Source organism: Mesoplodon densirostris, chromosome 8, assembly GCF_025265405.1.
Source record: "Mesoplodon densirostris isolate mMesDen1 chromosome 8, mMesDen1 primary haplotype, whole genome shotgun sequence".
Lineage (NCBI taxonomy): Eukaryota > Metazoa > Chordata > Mammalia > Artiodactyla > Ziphiidae > Mesoplodon > Mesoplodon densirostris.
This window is the reverse complement of record NC_082668.1, coordinates 2,668,929-2,694,872: the sequence shown is the minus strand read 5'-3', so window position 1 is coordinate 2,694,872 and position 25,944 is coordinate 2,668,929.

The window sequence follows — 25,944 nt, the reverse complement described above, 5'->3', positions numbered from 1 at the left end:
GCAACCCTGGTCCCTGGAGGTGACCCAGGCACCAGGTACTGCTTTCCCCACAATCCCTGCTCTTCCCACGTCCTAGGAGAAGGATGTTTTTCTAGAAAGGTTTTTAGTGAGCACGTTACTGATGTATTGCATGAAAAAGGCAGGTCACAAGATAAATCTTACACTTTGGTTGGTAAATATGTATATATTTATTATATATAATATACAAAAAATTCAAGAATGAAAACACTAAGTAGTTATCTCTAAGTGATGGGATTTACAAGTATTGATAATTGTTTTTATTTTGGGAGCTTATCTCTTTTTTCTAAACTTTTGACTATGAGCATGTATTAACTTCATAATTAAAATGTTAGTTAAAAATAAAATGGAATGGTGGAAGAAACTGTTTGGTCTGAAATAAAAAGGACTTGGGGATACTCAATGATTGTCTTAAAATATTTGAAGAAATGTTGCGTGAAAGAGGGATGCTGATTTTTTTTTTTTTGCTGAAGAGGATGGAGGAGCTGATTTACAACTGAAACAAACAAACAAAAAGGCAAAGAACTTTCTGTTAGCAAAGCTGCCTGTAAATAGGTTGAGCTGACTCAGGTGGTGGTGTGTTCTCTGCCACAGGAAGACCACTTGGTGGGATAGGGTGGTGGCAGGACTTCAAGAGCAGGACTGATGATGGTGATGATGACGATGGTGATGTTTATGATAATAATGGTGGTGGTGATGGTGACCGTGATGAGGGTGATATGGTGGGAATAGTGATGATAGTGATGATGATGATGGTGGTGATGATGATGATAGTGGTGGTGATGGTGATTATGAGGGTGACGGTGATATAATCTTCTATGTTCATGTTATGCTGACAATGCATACAACATTCCTTTTCATACTCAGCTGATACTTGCCCGACCCTCTGGGGAGACACTCAGGCATTATATCAATCACCCGGTGGAGTGAATGAAGCCAAGAGAAGATGTTACTACTGACCCAAAGGTAGAGCTGAACTTGACTCCGACCTTTCACTCCCCAGCCCAGCACTCTGCCCCTCTTCGGTCTGAAAGTGGTGGCACCTTGTTCAAACCAAAGACTTCTGGAAAGAAAGGTATTTTCTGTGGACGCATAGGCTCAGAGAAATGTGGCCACAGCCCGACCCCCCAGGACCAGGACAACGTAGATGAGGAGCAGGTCTGCAGGGACTGAGGTGGAAAAGGATGTTTCTGTGGGGGAACCAGTCGGCTATGAGGGCTGCAGCCTGTGCCCACAGGCCTTAGGACCTGCCTCTCCTCCAGCAGCAGGGGGCCTGGACATGTGACTGTGTTTCCTTTGGGCGGGCCGAGCCGCCCCCAGGACCCCTCCTGGCATTCTGCCCACCTTCCATTTCTTAGCCTGGCCCTTGGATAGGGATGCTTCCCTGGATTCTCTCCATCCTCAGCCTCTGCTTTCCCATGTTCGCGTGGCTTCAGGTCCCTCCCAGGCTCTAGCGCAGACTGCCCTCCTGATCTCCCAACGCAGCTTGCCCTTGGCCTGGCGTCCTGCCACCTGGTTCAGTCACTTCACCTGGAACACGGCCAAGCTGAGTCCCTCTCCCACCCCCACTCCGCGACTTGCTCTGGAGGAAGCTGGTGGCGTGGTTGTCACTTTTCCCTGTCTAATCCCAATAGTTCTCAGCGCTGCCTCCTCCTGCCACCTCCTGGGGGCCCCCTCGCTGCTGTTCCTGGGTGTGGCGGCCGCTGTATTAAGCTGCTCGCCTGCAGCCCCTAGTCTAGTCTGCGCCTCATACTTTCCAGCTGGGCCACACCCCCTGCTCTGAGCCCCTGTGTTACTCCCAGGACTCCCAGGATAAAGCACATCCCCCCTCGCGGGCGGGACCTGGGCCTCCCCTGCCCTTCATCGCATCTTCATTTCTGCCCATTGGCAGTTTTTGCTTTAGTGGCACAGGACTAAGTCCCTAGAGGCCCCCAGGGGCTCCCACTCTCCTGTGTCTCCAGGCAGCCACGGGCTCCATCCTCCACCTGGACTGGTCTTCCTTCCTCCTTCTCTCCACCCTTCAGGCTCAGGTGGGTTTGGGCGTCAGCCTGGAAGAAGCGTGCCCTGCTTCTCCGCTGTCGGGGTGAGAGCGAGACACCCTCAGCGTCCTGCCATCAGAGCGTCACAGCCCTGGGTACCTAATGACGAGGCACGGAGCAGGCTCGGAGTGTGCTTGCTGGGTGCGTGAATAAATGACGAAGTGAGTGAATGAATGAATGGGACGTCCAGGGTCCTGCTGGCTCCCAGTGACAGAACTGGAATTTCCACTGTTCAGCAAGAGTCTGCTGTGTCCCCCCACTGAGTCCAGCCCTGTGTTCAGAGCCAGGGCCGCAGCGGCCAACAAGGCAAGCAGGCCCTGCCCACCTGGAGGCGGGACGCAGCCTGTGGACTCCCAGTTCAGTGCTCTTCCCAACAGGCTGCAGCAGCGTCAGGGGCTAGCACGGCTCTGCAGGGCATTTTGCACCTTTGGTTCGAGTGAGTGAAGCGTGGTCCAGGGCCTGGCAGCCCCAGGTGCTCAGGGCACACACCCTGCTTCCACCTGTCGCTGGCAGCAGGAACCTCATCCTTATTTACCCCTTGCTTTCTGGCGGCCGCTGCAAGAAGGAAGACACCAGAGGCTGGCCAGCCCCCTCCAGTGAGCCGCAGACGCCAGGCGTCAGGAGAGGGCGCTGCTGAGCGCTGCTCTGGGAGGACCGGGGCGCTCATGCCCCCACTTCCCTGCAGATCCCTTGCCTGACGCCATCAAAGGGATGGTTCGCTGCTCGCCTCGGAGGATCGGATAAATGCTGGCCCAGAGCGGGGAAGCCAGCCTTGCTGTTAAGCAACAACCCCAGACCTCTTTGTTTCTCTGCTTCTTCCAAAGTGGCAAAAGATCAAGGCCCCGAGCTTGAAATAACAAAAGGGAAATAGCTTGCAGGCCCGCATCTGGAGGCCAGAAGGGGTTTTAATAGCCCCGCTTGGGAGGGAGGTGGTGGTGGGGAACGGACCTGGGCGCCGAGTCCCAAACTCTTCTCTCTGACGTCCCACAGCCAAGATGAGATGCTATGTCCAACCCCTTAGGCAGCACCCACCTGGCGGCAGCCCCTTCTTTGTCACCTGGGAGGGTGGCGCCTTCCACCTCCTCTGCCCCCTGGTCCTCACTGCAGGTTCCTGGCCTCGTAGCTCTTGCATTCCTGTCTCTGATGCCATCAGCTGCAACCTCCCCAGGTCCAGCTCTGGGCTGGCCAAGTCCCCCAGGCCTGGGGCTGATGAGGCCCGTGGCAGTCTGGCCGGGGTCGGGTGCTGACACACGTCTGTAATTACTTCAGGCTGAGGAGAGCCAGCTCCAGAGCACCGCAGACATTTCTTGCAAGCGGACGAGATGGGCCTTCCTGTGGGGGACGCCACCCCACGGCCTGGGGCAGCAGGAGGGGGGCACGGTGGTGTCTCACGTCAGAGAAGGGAGGCCCCTCTCTCTCTCGATCGACCCAGATGGACAGTGCTGGCGGGCTCGGCCGGGATGAGTTCGCACAGCACGTGATTCTCTGGTCTGAAGTCTTCTCCTTAAACGCAGTGAGAAGGGACCCGATGCTTCTTGGGAAAGTGGGAGGTGGAGGGAGCCTCCTGGGTCCTACGCTCTGTACCAACAGCCACCAAAACGGCACCTGCTAACACGGAGTCACAGGAAACATCCACGCCAGCCACAACTTACACCCACACGTGCGGGGCCGCTGATGATCATCCATCACGTGTCGGGCATGGCCCGTTCGAGAAGACATCCCTGTCGGACCCAGCCAGGTGGGGTTTCACGCCATTGTCCAGGAGAAGCTGGTGTCAGGAGAAGGCTGGCGAGTTGTTGTTCGCAGTCCCGTAGCTTGTCAGAGTCAGAGCTGAATTTCGAATCCAAAGCTTCCTGACAACCAACGCTTGGACTTTCCAGAACCCTTTGTCTCCCGAGATCTCAAGCAAATGAATTACCCGACCTGGTCCAAGTTCTGTCTCGGAGAGCAGATTTCCCTGAAATACAGTTTGGATCTCATCACTTCCCACCTCAGATGCTGGCAAGGGCTCCCTTTCTTGGCGGTCCTTTTGGATGGCTGCAGTGACAGATGACCCGGGATGCTGAGGCTGCTCGGGGGCCCAGCCCTTGGCGGAAAGGCTACGTGGCAGAGAGAGGGAGATGGGTGGGACGCACGTGTCCTCTGGCTCTGAGTGGGTAGGCGAAGCCAGTTGCCCAGCTGTCCAGGTTCCTGGGGGCTCAGGCCACTGGGCAGACTTTGATTGGTTGGTTGCAAATGATCAAGGCGTCCTGTCCTGGACAACCCAGCCAGCAGAAGGTGCTGCAGCCAGGGGGAGGGGGAGGGGGTGAGGCCCGAAACCAGATCCCATCCACACCACCCAAGGCTGTCTGGGCTGGGTCGGCCATGGGTTCAGCAGAGCCAAGTGCCCTCTGGGAGGGCCTGAGTTGAGATGGGGGAGACCAGTCCTCCCAGCAGGATCCTCCCCAGGAACTGGGAGAGAAGTGGAAACCCCAGTGCATGGTGGGATTCCTGAGTCAGTCACGTGGTAGGAACGAGCATAGTGCCCCCCAGGACGTGGCGTGTGCAGAAAAGGCGGGGGGTGGGAGGTGGGCATCAGGAGGGAGGAAGTGGCGTGCTAGTGCTCTAGAGCGTGGAAGTATAATGCTAATTGGCAGACTGTGTTCCGAGCCCTGGCAACCATAAGTAGCTTTTAGATCTGCAACTGAGAATCCGATTTAGTGCATGTTCAGGCCACTCCAAGGGCTGGGAGGTGGTTCCCTTTGCCTAGTACGGGGGCCAGGGTGGCGCTGGTTTAGTGAGATGGCCAAGCTCCTCCGTGCTAAGGAGCAGAGATTGGCTCATGGGATCTTCTGGCTCTTCTGGCTCTCGGACTGCAGTTCTCGGGTTGGTTTTTACTAATCGAAGTTATTGGAATGTCCCGATGCTTGCAGGTCCCAGGGAGGCGTTATCCCGGGGTGACTTTGCCACCCTCCCAAGCCTCTGTTCCTTTGTCTTCCTCTGTTTGTGTTGGGGACTGCTTCAGGCCTCTCTGTGGCCATAAGCTCTTGTTATGGCCCCCAGGCAGATCACGCCCTCACTTAGGGAACTGTTCTCACTGGCCATAGCCTGGTCAGGGGAGAGGGAGTGTCTTGGCCGAGCTCTCTGTATATACTCTACACCTATGAGGTCTCCTGTGACCCCCCATAGCTGTCCCGTGCTCCTCTGCTGCTCAAAGCCACAAATGTCCCCAAACATGAATTTTTTTCTGAGGCTCCTCAGGGAAAACCAAGCGCCCTTCCTCTCCAAGGGCCCAGTCCCAAGGCTGAGCTGTGTTTTGGGCTTCTCAACTCTGCATGGAGTTTGCATCAAAGTAATGCTCTCTACTTTATGTCTTCCAGAATTATGGCACCGCTCCCTATTTTCAGTGCTGCAGGAAGTATATTCTTATTTCCACATTTATTTTGTCATTTCAATGGGATTTGTGGTAGAAGATGTAAATACTGTAGCCTGCCATTTTGAACTGGAAGAACAGAGTAAAATTCAAGTGGATTTTGAAATCAGGAAAAATGAATAAAATCCAAGGAACCTCACAAACGCAGATTCTTATAGACCATTCAGTTTACTGGGGGCAGAATAACATTTTGAAATAGGAACCGACTGTATTTGTCTGATTCCCTGTGCCTCCTTCGCCTTTTGTCAGAAGCAGTTGTGGCCTGAGAAAGAGGAGACGCAGCAAAGAGCCAGGTATTTGGTCCTCGATGTTTTGAGCTGCCAGATGGGGTGTTCCCGGGGTACAGGACACCCCTGGCTGCCGTGGCTGTCCTTCCCCACCCAGCTCCGAGTGCCGGCCAGGGTCAAGGCCTCAGCCAGCGCTGGGAAGGTGCCCAAGAGCAGAGGGCCCTGATCTGGCGTTTCTACTTCAACAATCTCAGGGCTGTCCTGGCATCAGGAATGGTGCTTCCAAGGCTCTGCTTCTCCATCCTGGAGCTGGAGGCCTTCCGGGGCTGATGGCTCCCGGGAGGTCCCGTCACCACCCTCTGGGTCCACCGTTGGGAAGCTCTCACTTTTTGTTCTTCAAGTGGGTTTGGCAAATCCCCTTGACCTTCCTCAGGAAAACTGGCGGTCTCTGTGAGTCTTAACGCCCAGTGTTTGCTCACTGCAAGGTTTCTGATACCTTCTGATCCGTTTCTGACACCTGCACACGTGGCCCTGGAGTGAGGCTCCTGGCCCGTTCGTATTAGGTATGTGCGTCCAGGGGAGATACTGACTCCAGGGTGACGGGTGACATGCCAACTAACTTGCCCAAACATACTGACATTTACAACAATCTGCAATTTCCATCAGTACAGGGTCACCAATGCAGCGATTCCAGATATAGATTCCATGACATGGAGGAATTTATCATTTAATAAGGGTGGCATTTCAAATAAGTAGGGAACATTGAATATAAGATTTTGGACAACTGGCTATGGCTATAGGGGGAAAAAGTTACCTGAAGACTAGCATCCCTTTCCATGTCATACCTCGAATAGATTCCAGCTGGATTAAAGATTAGATGTAAGAAAAGAAGACTGCAAAATTGCAGAAGGAGATATAGGAGGATGCTTTTGTATTCTTGGGGAGGAGAGGACGTTAGGAATGAGATGGAACCAAGAGTGCTGTCTCGGAGGTTTAAAGCCACAGAGATTTATTTCCTCCTCAGGCTCCGTGTCCAACATAGGTCAGCAGGGTTTCTGCTCCTCCCAGACACTCAGGGACCCAGGCTCCTGAGACGCTACTGTCTGGGATCGTATAGCAGGGGAGAAATACTGGAGAGTCACACACTGGCTATTCTGTATTTTGGCCCAGAAGTGACGCACGTCACACCTGCTCAAAGCCTATTGGTCAGAACCAGTCATGTGAACCTGCAAGGGCCTGGGGTAGTATGTGGAGGAGGTTGAACATTTTTGAAGAGTTCTGCCACAAACTCTATCCTAATACATTAAAACATCAGATGAAATGGATGATTTGGGGGGATGTGTAAATCAGCAGAGTTGATCCAAGAAGTAAGAAGCTGAAAGAGATGCATAGGAAGAAATGGAAAAAAGATTCTAAGAATTCCCTTCAAGAACTGTGCCCCATCCCAGGTGGTTTTATTGGGAGGATATTGAATGTGTTTCTCGGGGGTGGGGGGGCGAGGAGAGATGCCCCCAGAATCCACCAGGGGCTGCACGCCATGTGTGGAGTGAACTGAAGTGAAGGTGGCTCTGGAAGCCAGGAAGCAGGAGGCAGGAAGTGCCACAGCATGGCTTTCGGGGAAGGCGTGGATCCCTGCCCCTGTCCTCCGGCTATTGCCCCCGCAGTGAGGGTGTACTCCCAGCCCTGCCCCTTCTGTAAATGGAAGCTGATTACCTGGAATTATCCTGTTGTGGTTGATTTTATGTGTTAACTTGTCTGGGCCACAGTGTCCAGATATTTGGTCAGATATTATTCTAGATGTTTCCATGAAGGTGTTTTGGGATGAGATTAACATTTAAATCTGTGGACTTGGGCTTCCCTGATGGTGCAGTGGTTGAGAGTCCACCTGCTGATGCAGGGGACACGGGTTCGTGCCCCGGTCCGGGAGGATCCCACATGCCGCGGAGCAACTAAGCCTGTGAGCCACAACTACTGAGCCTGCACATCTGGAGCCTGTGCTCTGCCAACGGGAGAGGCCGCAACAGTGAGAGGCCCGCACACAGTGATGAAGAGCGGCCCCCACTCGTCGCAACTGGAGAAAGCCCTTGCGCAGAAACGAAGACCCAACACAGCCAAAAATTAAAAAACAAACAAACAAACAAAAAACTGTGGACTTAATGTGGGTGGGCCTCACCCAATCAGTTGAAGGCCTGGATAGACCAAAGACCGACCTCCCCTGAGCAAGAAGGAATTCCACCAGCAGCTGGCCTTTGGGACCTGGACTGTAGCTTTGCCTTGGGTCTCCACCCTGCTGGCCCACCTTGCAGAGTTTGGACTTGCACCTTCACAACTGCTTGAGCCAATTCCTTTAAATACATCTCTCTCATGTATATCCTGTTCGTTCTGTTTCTCTGGAGAACCTTGACCAATAGAACCATGGTCTACTTGGAGAACACCTTCCCACAGACCATGGGCAACAGGGGAGAGGTAACTCCCCACTAGGAAACTGGAATGCTGTTACAGGCAGGGAGAGTGGGCGTTTTGTAGCCAAAGAAGATCTAGAGAGAGCAAAGAGACAGACACCTGTGGAGCGTCAGACATAGGAACCTCCTCAGAGGCGTGGCCAGCTTGCAATTCATTGTATGAAGCTACTGGAATCACAGAAAATAAGGGATGTTATTTATAAATATATATATTTAAAGTTACGAGTCTTTTCGTCAATCCTTAGACATGGACATGATTCAGTCTTTAGCTCTCACGCTCGTCTCAGGGCGCTCGTCTCGGCACCGTTGAAGCTTCATCTCCATGCTGGGGGAGATGGCCCTGAGGCTGTCACAGCTGTGCCCAACGGGCCAGGAGCAGAGCCCACACGTGTGTCTCCCGAAGGTAGAAATGGACTTGATGTCCCCTTAGAGGGGAGGGGAGGATTCCAGGTGCTGGTGAGTCCAGAGCCACGTGGCTGTTCATGGGAGCAAGGTCTGCAGAAGAAGGTTTTGAAAGGTAAGAGGCTCATTTCAGAGACTCCCTTATAGCCCGGAGGCATCTGCCTCTTTCACCAGAACAGAGGAGAGGAAATTGTCGATGGACGGCTCTCCCCTGACAGCTGAGCAAAATGAGGCTGCCAGGCTGGGTGTCGGTTTGCTCTTTGATCAAAGGTCCTGGGCTCACTTTTCATTTCCCATCTTCCTGCTCTCAGGACACCACGACCTCTGTACTGTGCTACTGAAGACAGGTACGAGGGAAGGCCGGTGAACCCAACATAAGTCCCTGTTCAGCCTGGATCACTGGGAAAGAGAGGAATGCAGAAAAGGGAAGGGAATGATGGACACGGTGATGATGAACACTGATTTGTGTGCACATTCCACCAGCAGCGATCTATGAGCCAGGGGCTCTTAACATGCTCCAAACTGAAACTGGGTAAATACTGCCACTTTTTGTTTGCCTTGAGAGTTAGCTGTCTGCAGGCATGTTAGGAAACCATGGCAAAGAGCATTCCAGATGCATGTGGTGCCTTTGAGTTTATTTATTTGTCTCAGTTTATTCCAGTTACATTTGAGCATGGCGTGATTATACGTCTCACACTGATTGAAGACCATGGCCTGTGGGCAGGGCAGGAGGAGGGGGAAGGGCTTCCTAGCTCCATCTAATTTAAAGCACCTTTGGCTGAGTGATGCAGTGAAAAGGATGTGGCTAAAACAAATGAAAATCACAGCAGGATCAAAGTACACGCGCAAATCCATTCCTTCTGGAAGCAGCTCCTCTTTCCTTTCCAGTCTCTCCTCTGGCCCCGTCTTCTTCCTTATTCGAGTCCCAGTGATTCTTGTGTGGCAAAGCTCCAGGACATCCTCGCCTCCTCCGAGTGCGACCGCGGTTTCATCTGTGACTGATGGGGCGCAGGTACAGCCACCGCGGGCTTGAAGGAGCTCCGAGGGCCTTCCTGATCTCATGGTGGACACGTGAAGCGTGACATGAATCAGTGCTTCCTCTGAGCAGTTCAGAGACAGAGACGTTGGGAGGCGCTTGTTTGAAGCACAGCTGGAGGAGTCCAGGATGTGATCCGCAACCCCTGGCCTCCACCCCCCTCTCCAGGGCGACTAAGCCGCTGCTGTGCAGGATTTCATGTGGGAATCGTGGGGAGCGACGGGAGCCCAGTGTGGCCCAGTCCTGCCACACTTCACATGCTGACGACAGAGGCTCGGAGGACACTTCCACTCAGGGTCACACGGGAAGCACATCCGGTCTGGAGGCAGGGGGTTGCTCAGACTTCCTGGTTCCGGTGACAACTCAAAGGGGCGCACCACACAAGGGGAGCCTTAGCCCCACCCCCACAAATGACACATCACACACACACACGAACCACACATACTACACACACCCCACACATACACACACCTACACCACACACACCACACACATACTACATACACACCCATACATACGCCCCACACACCACATGCACACACACCACACAACCCTTCCCTCGGCCTGCCTGTGGGTGCTTCTCCTGGCACTGCCTGTGGTCAAGAGGAGCCCTGGCAGCCCCAGCCACGCCATGGCTCACAATCTGAAAGAGACTCTCTCCAGGTCGCGCGGATCTAATCTCAGGGCAGGACCTGACTGGCCCTGCCTGGTCACATGCCCAGCCCTGCACCAATCACTGCACATGGGAAGATGGAGCTCTGTGATTGGCCCAGATCACATGCTTACCCTGATGAGATGAGGGGGCCTGTGATTGACAGTGCCAGCAAAACTGTGAGTGTGCGTGTGTGTGGTGTGGTGTGTGAGCGTGTGTGGTGTATGTGTATGTGTGTGGTTTGGTGTGTGAGCGTGCGTGTGGTGTATGTATGTGTTGTGTGTGTGATGTGTGGTGTGATGCGTGTGGTGTGTATGGTGTGTGTGTTTATGGTGTGTGAGTGGTGTATGTGTATGTATGTGTGTGGTGTGGCGTGTGAGCACGCATATGGTGTATGTGTGTGTGGTAGATGGTGTGTGGTGTGTGTGTTTCTCTCATTTAGTGAGGGGCTCTGGGTGGAGCACAGCACTGGCCGAGTGTCCTGAGGGTTCTTTCCTGCAATGCCGTCCGGTGGGTGGGCGTGGAGCCCTGGCTGAGGAGATGTCACGGATGGCCTCTGATGAAAGGGATCGGGGCCAGCGTGCTGGGGAAGCAGCTCATCCTGTCACGCTCGTGTGCATTTTTGAATCCCCGAGGCAGGGAGATTTATCAGTGTTTCCTGCACTTATTGGTCCAAGAAGACCTCTCTTTCCTTTCGAGCAGTAGAAAGGAAAATGAAGCTTTAGGATAATTTAAACTGGAATTCAGGAAGCCCTGTCATCTTCCAGATCCAAATCAGCAATCTGCTCGGGCATTTTGAGGCAGATTCCCTCCCCAGCACACATCCTGGCCAGTCATTTTCGACCAAGCCACCAGCACCTGACCCTGAGTGTGAACTCTCCACCGTTGGGACTTTGTGCTGTTCCCTCTGTCTGGAGTGCCCATCTCCCCAACATCACTGACTATTCTTCTGGGCAGCCCTGGCCTTTGAAACTCGGGTGACCTTCCCTACCTGCTCACAATACACTGGGGAGGTACACCTCGTGTACCAGGGAGATCCCTGCATGCTCGAGCACCCCCTGTATCCTTCATCACCACTGCGCACCAGAGCACCCCCTGCATCCACCATCACCTCGTTTCTTCTAACACCCCCAATCTCAGATTCTGTGGTTGCAGCAGAAAGAAGAACCCACAATTTGGTGAGATCAGTTGTTGGTCTTACCGTGTCTGGTATGGGATCCGAAAATTTCCTGAAATCCTTGTAGTTTTGGCAAAACAATGCTGAACAAAGTATTTGACATGGGACCTGTGCAAAAAGATTCCAGAACAAAAAGAAAGATAAAACATATCATACAACAAATAAAGAACATGGTTTTAAAGTTTATCCAGAAAAAAATTTAGAGAGATATTCAATACCTTGCACACACAAGACAAATAAAGAAAATATGGACTTTTAAGAAAGAGATGAAATACAAGATGAAAAGATGCTTGAGAGCTGATAAAGGAAAGATGATAAAGAAACCAATAGGCAGTTGCAGAATTTAAGTTATTATTAGAGCAACAAGGACTGGAATTACTACTCTAGACAAAATAACCAGTGGGAATACAAAACACAAACAGAAACAAAAAGCTCTGAAATTAAGGAATCAAGAGCTGCTGGTCGGTATGAACAGCCAGCAATGGGATGCAATGTGAGGAGAACCGGTTGTGTGAAAAGGAGGCCAGACCAAAAGGAGCGGGAATAATATTTTTAAGCTGTAATAGGAGAACATTTTCTGTGACTGAAGAAGACACAAATCTACATTTTAACAAAACTTAGCGTGTCCGAGGGAACATTATTAATTCCGTCTGGTGCCAGGTGAAGCCCCTACCTGTCCAGGATGAGGAGTAGAGTCTCAAGGATCCAGGAATAACACGAGTTACTTAGAAAGGGAGCCCGGGAGGCTGGCATCAGAGTCCTCTCGAGACCGGATGACAAAAGGTAGCAGGCCAATATCCACAGGTTTTGAGGGTAGCCATCTGTGAAACCAAGGTATTTCCCCTGCCCATCCCCAGCTTGTGTAACGGCACCGGAAGACATTATCCCCCCACAGGAGGACTCATGTCCCGTGTGCCTGCTGTCTTCAAAGAAGCAGTTCTATTGCTATTGCCAGGACTTGAAGGTCTGTTCTAACCAACCAAAAGAGACTCAAGGCATCCACTGAAAATGTGGATCGGGGAAGGAGAGGGCAGGCCGGTGGTGAGCACAGACATCACATTTAAACGTCACATTAGGTCTGAATAACAGCAGTGTGCTTCACATCAGAACGTAAACGTTGTCCGGGCTCCTAATCTAATCAGGTCTCCACATGGCTGATGGAGATTGTCAGAGGCCACCAAGTGTAAGATACATCTTGATCTCAGAGAGGCTGAGAAAGAAAAAGCATTTCAGAATTGAAATGGACTACACGTCTCTTTGTAGGATTCATCACGAAACAGTTCGCTTCTCTTCCAGACTACAATCTTTATGAGCTTGGGTATGGGGCTGATTTAGTTTTGTTTATTGCTGTGCCACCAGCAATAGCAGAGCCTGGCACTTAGTAGGTGATCAATAAGTGTTTGCTGAAAACTACGAATAATCATTAGAAGATAAACATAGCATCTTAACTCAAATGGTTAGATAAAATTCTCAGAGCACACCACCCAAAAATAGGTGAGTGGGGGAAGTGGGGAAAGTGTACTTATACTAATTTCTTCATATTATTTTGTTTCAGAAGATCATACACTCAGAAATACAGGTTGAGGTCATTTATTTAAAGGTGTAAAAACAATGACAGCTAAAACAACCACACTAGATTATATTCTTGCAAACTGTAAGAGAAGACAGAAGATAGGAAAAAGTAAACAGTGTAGCAATAAATAAAACAATGCAAGGAGACTGCTAGGAAGCATGTAAAACTGGAGATCTAGATACATCCCATCTCCTAAAGTAAGACCAAATGTATCCATTATATTATAAATGTAAATGGAATAAATTACCACCTTTAAGAAAAAGAGTCTCAAGGTGGCACATAGAACAAACCAGTTGTATATTAACTCTCAGAAAGCTGGACATATATTAATAAGAATGTTTGTAAGTAAATGAAAAAGAAAATAAAAACAAAAATAAAGTAGGGCTCTCACACTGTACTCCAGAAAAATTGAGTCAAAGCAGGAATATTAAACTGCATGAAGAGGGTTTCTTTTCATTGATGAAATGATCAGTTCACAATCAAGTTATACATCTTCACAAAGCTGTATATAATATATAATGCAATATCAATATTTATTTGAAGAAGGATCAGAAATACAAGGAGAACTTTTCACACATGCAGTTGTGGGAGAAACTCTGCCAGTTGCCTCTCAGGTCTTGATAGATTATGCGGACGAAAGCAAAGTGGGCTTAAGGGTGTTCATTGCACCACACCATTCAGAGTGCAGGTGATGACACGTGAAATTCTTTCTCCCAAATCAAGTTAAATTCAACTGAAACATCCACCCGCCAAGATGGGTGGCAAGTCTGATATGAGATTTTTAAAAAACTGAAGCCTCACCCCCTTGAATCTTACATGAGAAGCCCTCTGGTTCACAGCGGAGAGAGCCCTGGTCCTCTGTCCATTGGCTTCTGCAGCTGTGCCCTGCCCAGGCCACGTCCGTCTACCTGAAGTCTGACAGCTCCAGCTATGTGTCTGAGGCCTTCGTACACTGTGCCACAGGGTGTCCACAGCCCTTCTTTGTTCCTCTGCTTCTGGGTGCCGGTGAGGACCTGTGTGTTAACTTGGGGTGTGGGCAGTGGCAGTGCCCCTTCTCCCTCTAAAGCAAAGCTTTCTTTCTTCTCCCTTCCATTCTCAGGGGGGATGATAGCCCAGTGGGAATTTTGTGGTCTAGATAGGCAGGCTCAGAACCCAGACCCACCAAAAGGAGCTTGATATTTACAAAGGCAATATCTGGGTTTCCCTTCCCCACAATGGGCAGTGCCCCCACTACCTTGAGAGAAGTCCCTCCTTGCTGTCACCTCCTACCCTGCATTGATTTAAGTGAATAATGTAAGTTGGATCTAAAAGTCTACATTGTAACTGTACCCTGAAGATGTAGAATGACCCTTATTCTATGTGTCCTTGGATCAGCGATAAATCCTAAATGACAGAAATAGCACAGACGGTGCTCTCCAACTGCAGAGAATGAAAATACAAATTAAAGGACAAATTAGAAACAGACAGAAGACCAACTTCTTGCAAAATTTAAAACAATCATCTGACGGTTAAAAGAGAGAAATCAAATCAGCAATAACAAAATACTTAGAAAAGAATGGAAGAGAAAAAGTTATGTTAGAGCTTATTGGATGTAGTTGGAACTATACTGAGAAAATAAGTTTATAATTTAAAAATTGTCAGAGGGAATTAAGAAATTTCAAAAGAAAAAAACAAACCCAAGGAAAGCAGAAGAAAGGACTACAGATAACAGCAGAAGTAACTCATTAGAAAACAGAAACAATAGAATTGATAAACGGAGGTCAAGAGCTCACTCTATAGAAAAAGAAAATAGAATAAACTACTAGCTAGTTAATCAAGAAAAATGTAAGAAAAACATGAATATATTACATGAAAATAGCCTCAGAGAAACCAGCATTTGAAGAGAATAATTCTTACAACTCTATGCTGAAAGAGTTTGAAAATGTGGCCAAAGAGATTAATTTTCTAGAAAAGCATATATCATTAAAATTAATTGAAGAAGTGCTAGAATATTTAAATGTGCCAACATCTATACAAAATATTTGAGAAAGCTGGAAGAGTTGCAGCAACTTAGTGTGGCTTTGTGTGTGTGTGGTGTACGTGTGTGTGATTGTGTGTGAGTGTATATATGTGTATGTGTGGTATATATATGTGTGTGTGAGTGCAGGTGTACGTGTGTAGTGTCCCATGAGCTATCCCCACGCCCCTTTCAGGACTAGGGTGGCACCTCCTGGTGGTTGTTAGAATAATGTGGAACATTCTGCTACCTCTACTGCTTCCTTTAAAAGTTCTGCTTGTATTTTTGTAAATCGTTCCATAAAAAATGCTCCTCAGATTACTCAGTTGGAGATGTCCTCTGTTACCTGCCAGGATCCTGCCTGGCATACAATCTAAATAGAGCATACACCAAAAAAAAAAAAAAAAAAAAAAGGTGCGCTTGCTGAGCAAAAGCTGCTTTAGGACCATTTCCCTAGGCAACCTCCTTCCCCGCCCTGACTGCTGCCCTCAGACCGTCCTCTGTAGAAATTCTGGAGCTGTCCCTGTAGACAGAGGACTTGTGGTTAAAGATGCAGGACTGCACTGCCCCTTCTGAAATCCCGCTAAGTGAGGACCGGTGAGGACAGAAGAAAGGAAAAGGGACATTGGCGCATGAGAGACGTTAAGAACGTTGCAAAGCTGGAAAGTGGACGGACAAGTGGTGAGTGGTCAGCAGACGGGAAAGTATCAGTTTGAGTTTCCGCTGGGCGGGAAGCAAGTGCATTCAGGCAGCTGAACCTCGGGGTCCCGGGTGTGAAAGGCGGGTGGCCCAGGATGTGTTGGGAGGGGGACTGGGTGATGGGGCACAGAAGCAGCAGGAAGACCCCTGCCCAGCCCCCTCACCGACAGTCACAGCGCAGGCGTGGTGAGGACTCCACACCAGGGCTGGGGGCATTATGTCAAGCTGGCACAATGAGTGGTGAGAGGCCCCAGCCCCTAATGCTGGGGGCCAGGCTTTGGCTCCACGCATGTGGCTGCAATGCCCAGGACAGCCTTAAACTCAGCAGGAGATTCAGCACCTCTCACTGCGTACAGGCCCCAGTGTCCCACATCAGGCAGGTCTCAGGGGATGGTTGGCCCTTGGTTCTGCTCCAAGGCCCCCAAACAGGAGTCAAGCATGGGCTGGCGCTTTCTTCTTGTCTCTTTTTTTATTCCCCACCACCCTTCCTTCCTTCCCCCTTTTTAAAAAGAAGCAGGTGGGGAGGGGCCCTAGGGGAGAAAGGGAGATGGTCACTCCAAGTGTCTTGGAAAAGACGTGGTGTGGACCCCCGTGCCCAGTGTACCCACACCCCTCTGCTGCCCCGTGCAGCAGCAACAGGAGAGAGAAAGGGCCTCTGGACAAGGACCACTCCTGGTTCATTTGGAGAAAGGGAGGCCATTTAAACTGTTCCCAGCACAGTCTAGCAGCTCTGACGGGGCTGCAGTTTATGTCCTTAGATAGTTTCTTCATGCACTATAGTCCTGAATGGCTAACTCAGCTCCGGGTGCTCACAGAGCAGGAGGGATTCTTGGAACATCGGCCACCCCTGAATCCTATACTGACTTCCTAAAACTGGTCTTTGGGGTGGCGGGGGGCGGCCGGCAGCAGAATGGTGGGTGGTAGGAGAGCCCCAATTAATGTGTGCTTCACAAACAGCGTCTCTGTGATGCTCTGGGTAACTGCTGCTTTGTGAGCAGCTGCAAAGTAAGAGACCCCGCCATGTGGAGACAGGATCCTTAATATGCGCCCCCCTGACCACAGAGCTGCCACGTGTGCACCAGTGGCTCTGGGTCAGGAAGAAGGCAGTCAGCAGCAGGGAGACCCCGGGGAGGGTGTTCTGTCTGGGGGCAGGGGTGGCCCTCAGGCACAGGGACGCCTGGGAGGGGAGCTGGCTCACCAGCTTGTCCTGGTGTGTCTGGAATTTTATTGTTTTTAAAACTGAAATTTTGCATTTGGGGGACCCCCAGTCCCAGGTCATGGGGACGAGCTGGTCACCCTGGAGCTGGTGGGGTGGTGACAGAGGAGTGGCTGCCCCGGGTGTGTGTGGGGTGTGGGCTGGGCTGTGCTTCTAGAAGGGGAAGGACAGGTCAGGGTGGGTCACTGAGGGCTCCTGCTCAAACTTGACTCATTAGACTCCAAGTGAGTAAGGTTCAGAGTTGCCCTGTTCAGCTTGGTGTAGAGTTAGCACTTTAAACGCAAAGGATGTGCATTTAAAGGTACATTTTAAGGTACCTGCTTCTGGCATTTCTTAGCTTGTCCAGCTTTGTGCAGCTTGCCTGGGGGGTGGGCTCTGTGTTGGGGGCAGGGGCCTGGCACATGCCTGGCTCTGCCCTCCTCCTCTGTGAGAAGGGGGGACAGGTTCACCTCTCTGGACCTCAGTTTCCTCCTGTGTAAGGTGGGGCTGGATTCTGCACTCGAAGGCACTGTCCAGACCAGCCCTTTCTGACTGTCCCCTGGGTCCCCTCTCTGGCCCCGGCTGGGGTCATTGGGCCCACACATGCCGGGCTCCAGTCTGTGGCCCGGCCCGGCACAGGGCAGCTTGGTGGCCTGTCTGGCCTCCGTCCCACCTGCCTCCCTCCCTTTGTCCAAGCTGCTTCCTCAACACCTCGTCCAAGAACCGGCGGAACTGACCGCCTTCTAGCCTCTTGCCCTGGCTGGCCTCGGTTCCCTGTTTGTCCCCTCACGGAGTGAGATCCTTCCCGGGGCCCTTCCTCTCCCCTCCCGTGACCTGTCGTCTCGGGGGAAACTGTTCCATCTCCAGGTGAGGCAAGCATGTTTCTCTCAAGAACTATTAACCTACAGAGAAAAAAAATGTTGAGGATGGCAGAAATAAGGTGAAGTTAATGTAGGGTTTAGCTGTACTTTTAGAGATGATCTCAGGTGTTTTTCTCGTCTGTTTTTCAAATTAAGAACTGGAGGCATTAAAATGATCTCCAGTGTTATCCGGGGTGGTGGTGAGGACCAGACCTGCTTTATAAGCCACTCTGCAGGGCGGCTTTCCAGAGATACCACAGCGCCCTGCGAGAAGGGGCTTTGAGGTTTGATTCCAGCTGCATTGGGAGGCGGTGAGGGGGACTCAGCACCCAGCATCACCCCTGGGCGCCCCGGCTGCTGGGAAACAAACCAGGGTGGGAACGAGAGCATCCCTGGGTCAGCACCGCCAGCAGGGGGACCGCGCAGAGCACACACGCCTGCTGGCGCTTAAATCCATTACGCTAAGTGCTTCGGGCTTTATATGCTGTGGGACTCTCAGTCCGGCAAAAAACCCTTTTAATAATTCACTGTTAAAACCATTTGCCTTTCGACTGCTTGCATATATGATTCCTGAAATATGTCTTTGCTAATTGTGCAGGATAGTGAGAGTCAGCAGAGCTCTCTCCCCTCCAGGCCGGTTGCCCCGTCATAAAGCTGCCACGGTGGCTTTGCGGTGGCTCCTGAGGGCGGAGGGCGGAGGGCTCACCCACCTCCGCTGCTTGGGGCCCAACTGCTCGGGGGCGAGGCGACTCCAGCCCCCCTGTGAGCCTGGAGGGTCAGAAGCCTCAAAGTGTCCACAGGAAGTTGTAGGGAGGGGTCCCGGAACGTGTGAACATTTCTCCTGACGGTGGAGGGGCCCCGTGGAAGAGGGGAAAGGGGGGACAAGAGGGGGCGGGCTGCACCTTTGTCACTTCGACCTAGCAGTGCAGTGGTCCCTGAAATCCTCCTGGGGCTGGAGAGGTGGCACCCTCAGGCTACGAGGTGTCAGGCCAGCCATCCCCCATGAGCCAGTGGGCCCCCAAGGCAGCAGATGCCACCTGCTGAGCCCTTCACGCTTCTGGTGGCTGAAGGCGCGCCCCTGGCATTTCCACACTGGGATAAGTGTTATCGGGCCTGGGTACACAAGTTGTGGGACGCAGGGCAAAATCAAAGTGTGGGCCCTTTGTTCAAAACGTCTTCAGGCTCTCATGACAGGGACAACAGGGCATTACACCAAACGCAGGCCTTCTGAGCAAGGGGCCCTGTGTGGCTGCCCAGGTAGCACACCTGGTGTCACTGTCATCCTCCACCTCCTCCCACCTGCCCAGTTTTTAGGTTAAGAAACAGGCGTGGAGAGGTCCTGGTCCCACTGCTGTTGGTATCAGAGCTGGGCCTGGAACCCAGGCATCTGACTGCGGAGTAGACCCCGGGGTCTCCCCACACCCCCAGCCATGAGGTAGTTGGGGTATTCTCAGGAAACATGGGGGGCCTGAGCATCGGTCACCCCCAGGGGACACCAGCATGCTTCCCCCACTGTCCCTTCTCCTTCCATCGCATGAGCGCGCTGGGAGATGCCACCTGCTGGGCTCAGAGGACAATGCACTAATGCAGCATTCGGCAGTTACTGACTGGGTGCCTTCCTGGAGCCAGACCCTGCGGGGACCTGGGGATGCGGCGGTGAGGGGGGTGGACGTGCTCCTGTGCCGAGGAGCTCCGGTCTCGGAGGGAGACAGACATCACTCCAGGGCTTACAGAGTTATTTACTCATGGTTGTGAAAGAGCTGGGAAGGGTCCAAGGGACAGCGGGCGCATGGTGATGCTCTCCGGAGCCTGGCCGCAGGGAGACAGGGCATCCTGGGGAAGGGGAGAACGAGCACTGGGGGCTTGAGGGAAGGCTGTCAAGGGACAAGGCGCCTGGTGTGGTCCAGGAGGTGACGGAAGGCCAGAGTGGCAGGGGGTGGGCGAGGGAGGGGCTCAGGGTGGAGACATGAAGCAGGCGTGGCTGGCAGGGGCCAGATTGTGAAGGCCCTGGTGAGAGTGTTTCATTTTTTTTTTGAAAATGAAAAATGAAGAACAATGGACAGAAGATGCCCTGATCACATCCGTGTTTTCTGAGGCTCCTGCTGGCCGCAGTGTGCAGGCGGGATGGAGTGGGCTCAGTGGGGCACCAGGAGACCCAAGAGAAGGCTACTGCACCAGCGCAAAGCTTGGTGGACACCAAGAGGGGCACACAGAGCCCTCAGACAGCGCAGGGGAGCACACACCAGTCCAGGTCAGTCCCTGCTTCCGGGATGAATAAACGGGGGGAGAATCCAGCAGGGGACATAGGATATGAACCGGCAACTCCTATGACCTTGAAGACAAGGAGAAGACAAACTTCTCTGAAAGCACCGTGTCTCTTTTAGTTGCTGTTACCTTGGATTCTACCTGGAGGGCACGTATTTCATTTTAATTTTCATATCAGTTGCCACTTTGCTTCCTGAAAGCGCCAGGACTCTTCACATTGTCACCAGCAGTGTATGGAGACCCCTTTCTCCATATCGCGACCATGAATATGTATGACAGATTTTTTTTATTTTTAAGTTTTTTTGTGGTCTGATGGGTGTAGTGATGTCTCTTTGTTGCTCTAATTTGCCTTTGCCTGACTTCTAGTGATTGTGAGCACCTTCTCAGATGTGTGATGGACATTTATTTGTTCCGATTCCTTTCTTTTACCTGTTTATATCTTTTGTCCATTTTTCTATTGGGTATTTGGGTCTTTCTTGTGAGTTCACCCTCACTGTATATTTTGGGCATTTACACTTTACAGGTCACCTCTGTTAAAAATATATTTTGTACATTTCTTCTTTTCTATTTTTTGTGGGATCTTTTGCCATATAAATTTTTTAAAGTAAACAAAGTACACATAAATACAGAAAAGTATACACATTATAAGTGTTCAGCTTGGTGAATTTTGACAAAGTGAACAGGCCTGTGTAATCATAACCAAATCAGGATTAGAATGGTACAGAATACCTCACCCCCTTTGCCGCATCCAGAGATTAACCCCCAGAAGGAACCTCTGCCCTCATGCCTAGCCTCACGGATAAGTTTCTGCCTCTTTGGAGCTTTCTATAAATGGATCCATACTGCCTGTACTCTCTTCTGATTATGAAATTTAGAAAATGCAGTAAACTATAAAGAAGAAAACATGGGTTAATGTGGTTTAATATATTTTTAATATAATTTCTTGGCCATTTCTATGTTTTTCTTCTGTGAATTTCCTGGAAGGTCTTTACCTCTTTTTTTTCTATTGGAAGCTTGCCTTTTAAAAAATAATTGTGTTAAAACACCCTTTCTAGAGTAAGATATTAACTCTTTGTCATCTTTGTTACCCATACTTTTTCTTGATTTGTCATTTGCTTAATTTTATCACTTGAGGTACAGATCCTCTTACATTTTAGGTAATTTTTTCCTCTGCTATTTGTTTTCATACTTGATAAGATCTTACTTACCAATGAAGTCAGTTAAATATTCAACTATATTTTCTAAAAAAATTATCATGGTTTCTTTTTATGTTTAGCTTTTCCATCTATTTGGAATTTATTTTGGGATATGGCTTGGAGTGAGGCTCTAACTTAAAGTTTTTCCCATTGAATCCATTTTTCAAACACCATTAGTTGAATGCTCCATCCCCTCTCTAGCCATCTGTAATGCTTCTTTGATCGTATATTAAGTTTTACTAGTAGGGTCTTTTTCAGGTGTATCTTATACCCACCATTGGTCTATTGATCTTTGCACCCTTAAGTTACTGTTTTTGTTGTTGTGACTTTCTCATGTGTTTTAATATCCCAATGGCAAGTAACCCTCACTGCTCCTTTTTTCCAAAAGTCTTAGTTATTCTTATCAGTTTATTCTTTCAGGTAATCTTTGGCATCATTCAGTTGAATTTTGGGGGTGGCATTAAACTCATGAAAATTTGGGAAAATCTAACTTATTTAAAAATCCAATTTACACTTAGAAGCACAGTGTGTCTTCCCATATTTTTTCCTTCTCCTTCACATCTTCCTTAAGTGAATCACGATTGTTGTTTACTGCTACATTTCTCCCACGGGTGACCCGTCAGTACTCTGGGGGCAAAGGCAAGATCGTCCGAGACGCTTTTATCCTCAGGCGTGAACACAACACTGGGTGCGTTGCTGGGCTCATACAAACCTCCCCTGAGGACACACGTAGGCACATACTAGAAACTGGTGTCCTGAGCTGTCCCACTGTCCCTCTGTCCGTCTGGGGAGGCTGGGTGTTTCCACCTGGTGAGGGAGTCCTTTGTTTCCCCGGCTTTCAGGAGGCACTTACCTGAGCTCTGTGGGCTGTCTGGAGCCCACCCAGGGGTGAGGGGAGGCTCTGGGCCCACCGCAGCCAGCAGAGCTCCACGGTAATTTATTCTATAAATTAGGTTGCTGCATAAGATTTCATTTTACAAATGATGCCTCTGCTTATAAATATTTGAAATCTCATACCTCAGTGCAAAAGACTCAACGTTTAGTAATGAGATTAAGAACCCAGATCCAGGAAGGGAGATATGTGCAATCTGGAAATTCTTCTGGCAACCCTGGCTTCTACCACGTGGGTGGCCCTAGGATCCCCTTACACATAAAACCTCAGCGCTGTTGAGCTCTTTGAAAGGGAAGTGGGAGTGATGTAAGTGGAAGTGATCGTGAGGTGTCTCTTGTTCCCCTGGAACATTCCAGTGGAGCAGTCTCCCATTGGTAAGGAAGAGGGTGAGGATAGCTCTGGTGGACGGCTGGTCTGGACAACATGAGGTCACCCAGAGTCTCCCCCGCCAGCGATGGAGGTGGAAGAAGTGTCTTCACTTCTGCAGAAGCAGCAAATGAGAAGATCCTCATTTTTAATAAATTTATTTATTTTATTTATTTATTTTTGGCTGCATTGGGTCTTCAATGTTGCACGCGGGCTTTCTGTAGTTGCATCGAGCGGGGGCTGCTCTTTGTTGTGGTGCGCAGGCTTCTCCCTGTGGTGGCTTCTCTTGTTGCGGAGCACAGGCTCTAGGCAAGCAGGCTTCAGCAGTTGTAGCTCACAGGCTCTAGAGCGCAGGCTCAGTAGTTGTGGCGCAGGGGCTTAGTTCCTCCACGGCATGTGGGATCTTCCCGGACCAGGGCTCAAACCCGTGTCCCCCTTCCTTGGCAGGTGGATTCTTAACCACTGCGCCACGAGAGAAGCCCAGATCCTCTTTTTTTGGCTTCAGAGAGCATGTGTGTGTTTCCTGGAGAGAGGGGCAAGTTCACAACAAGTACCCGATCCTTTTTCCTTCCAGCAAAGGAATTTTCATTCTTTATCCGCTATTGGGGCCGAGTTCATTTCCGGCAACACAAGATCGGCAAGCCCAGGGGTCTTTGATGGGTCTTGCTTTTGAAAGGAAAGCAGCCCTTTTCTCTCTCTTCCCTTCAGCCTGCCCTGATAGGAGCTGGCTGTTCCCTCTTATGAATTCTCCAGAGAAATGGAAATAGCAGCCCCAAGTCTTAAAACAAAGCCCTTTGATCTAAATGTTGCAGGAAATAAAACACCTTTACAGTTATGGAGTCCAGACAGGGATGCATTTCCAGGGGGACCCTGAGCGGTGCTCCTGCCCTCACTTGTCAGGGCAGCATCCCCAGTCCTGACTGACACAGCGAGTCTTCTCGTGCAGCCTGGCTCTCCTCCCTGTGCACAGACATCTGTGAGTGATTCCATGGGCCATGTGCACCCTCGCGGCCCACGCCCCTTTTATATCCTAGCACTTATCACCAGGACGATCGCTGCAGCCTCTGACGCCTCCCCTACCCCGGCCTCTTCCCGCTCAAATCCGTCCTCCCCCACACAACAGACACGCTGTCTGAAATCCGTGTGAAGTGTAGACACTACCAGAATCAGCTGCGGAAAGACAGCCGGAGCAGGGGCTGCTTGCCGGGGGCTGGCCCTCTGGGTATCGGAAGCCGGGCTGATTCTGATTAGGGCTCGTCCAGCATCATGTTCTGTCCACGTGAAAACAGAATTCTGTACAAGGTGCCCCCCAGCCCCAGCCCCAGGCATCTCTACTGGTCAGGTGGCAGGTACCTGGCTGGCGTGGGCTGACCTGTGTCTCCCCACCCCACCAAGTTCACATGTAGAAGTCGTAACCCCCAGTACCCCAGCATGTGCTGCATTCTGAGGCTCTTTACATAGGTTAAGTCAGATTGAGGTCATCAGGGCGGGCGTCCTTATGAGAAGAGGAGATGAAGATGTGGACACACACAGAGGGAGGACAGCGATCTACACCGCAAGGAGGGAGACCTCGGAAGAAACCGAGTCTTGATCTCAGCCTCCAGGCTCCAGAAGTGGGAGGAGACAGGTTTCTGTTGTTTAAGCTGCCTGGTCTGTGGTTCCTTGCTATGACGGCCTGCACTGACGAACGCCCCGGTCAACTAGCCCTCGAGAAGTTCCTTAACTTTCTGAATGTGTAAAAAGGATTCTCTGAGGTTTCCTGAACCCGCCCATTCCTGGGGAGTGTGTGTACGGCAGTTCCCAAGGATTATGGCACGAACTCCAGCCCGTGGAGCTGTCTGGACGCCTCCGACAAACAGGCTCTGAGGGGTGAACCTCGGAGGTTTGATCAGCTGGTCCGGGGGGCGGCCTGGGCTTCGGGCTTTCACTAGCTCCCAGGTGAAACATGACTGATGTTTCATCCGGGGCCGGGTGGAGGGCGGATGCTCTGGAGGACATCGCCTGTGTCCTGCGCCAGTTCCCAGGTCTCCCCGTCAGGAACCCGCTATCCCCACAGGGGTGACCGGGACCTGTCTGCCGGCTGGACACTGTCCTCCATGTGGCCAGACCTCCCAGCGACCTGTGTCTGTGAGGGGCTCTGCAAGGGGGCTGAAAACGATTGTGGGCTGGAAGACTCATTTCCCCTGCCGCGGGAAGTGTTCTCACAGGCCACACACGCAAAGTTTAAAAAGTAACCGTTTTATTGGGTGTCTCCAGTTTGTGAAAGATTCATTGAGCTCCACACTTACAGCCGGCGCCCTTCTCTGCCTGTATAGTGCACTTTAATAAAAGGTTTCCAAAGGTAATTATTATTTCTCTGTAACCAAGCATATTTTTGGAATCAAGGCTCCACAGAGCCTGATAACAGAAATGTAACCTAATGTCTTCCAGATTGACCCCGGTGTTTAAACCTTCAGTTCAGGGATCCCCCCGAGTCTCCCCAGGCCGGGTCTCGGCTTGGCAGGGACAGGGGTGGGGAGAGGGGTCCCTCGGACTCTCCGTGTCTCTGCTAGCCTCCCTCTACGGGCGGGCATCGGGCATGGATCCCAGCTGGGCTGTCATCCTGCCGGCAGCCTGGGTCCTGGCACTACCTGTAAATAAATCCCAGCCTGGGGGCAGGGGTGGCAGGTCTCTGCATCCCCGGCTGGGACGGGACAAGGTGTGGTGTGAGAGCCTCGGAACGTGGCTGAGTGCCAGCTGCCTGGAAAGCTCCTGCTGAGGGGAAGGCGGGGGAGACGTGGTGGGTGGACCAGGCGGAGCTGAGGGCCACGGTGACGGCCAGCACGGCACAGGGACGCCAGGGGTCCCCACGGAGAGCGTGCGGACGACCCTCAGAGGGAGGCACCGGTGTGGGTTTCCGCAGCCCCACCCCACCCTCTCCTCCCCGGCACTCCCCGGCCTGGAGAACCGTCGGGGTGGGTGGGCAGAGGAGGGGCTGGTGGGGAAGCAGACCAGCCCCACTGCTCTGCCCGGCTGAGGGTCAGGCCTGAGCTGGGGGTGGCGGGAAGCTTTAAACGGGATGAGAAGTTCAGGTTTTCATTTAGACCAGAGTGGACTGGTCGGGTGGGGAGGGAGAACCGCCGGCAGGGTGCGAGGGCAGTGCAGCAGCTCTGATGCCCCCTCCCTGTTGCTCATTCTGGGCCCAGCGGCCCCTGCACCTCCGCGTGGATGTGGCCAGGTGCCCCCTGCCCGCGGGATCCCGGAATCAGAGACCCCAGCTGACCGCGCAGCCCGTGACCTCCAGAGAGGATTCCGGGGGTCCCCGCAGGCCCTCCACTCAGCATACCTGCTCCCTGAGCCCCGTCTTCTGCGCGGAAGCCCGGGGAGCCTCCTGGGGCCCCTGCAGATGGGCTCAGCGCCGTGTGTGTGAGCGGACAGGCCCTGCCGAGAACAGGGGAGGGGGCGCCTTCACAGCAGCTCAACCCACCGACGGGCTCT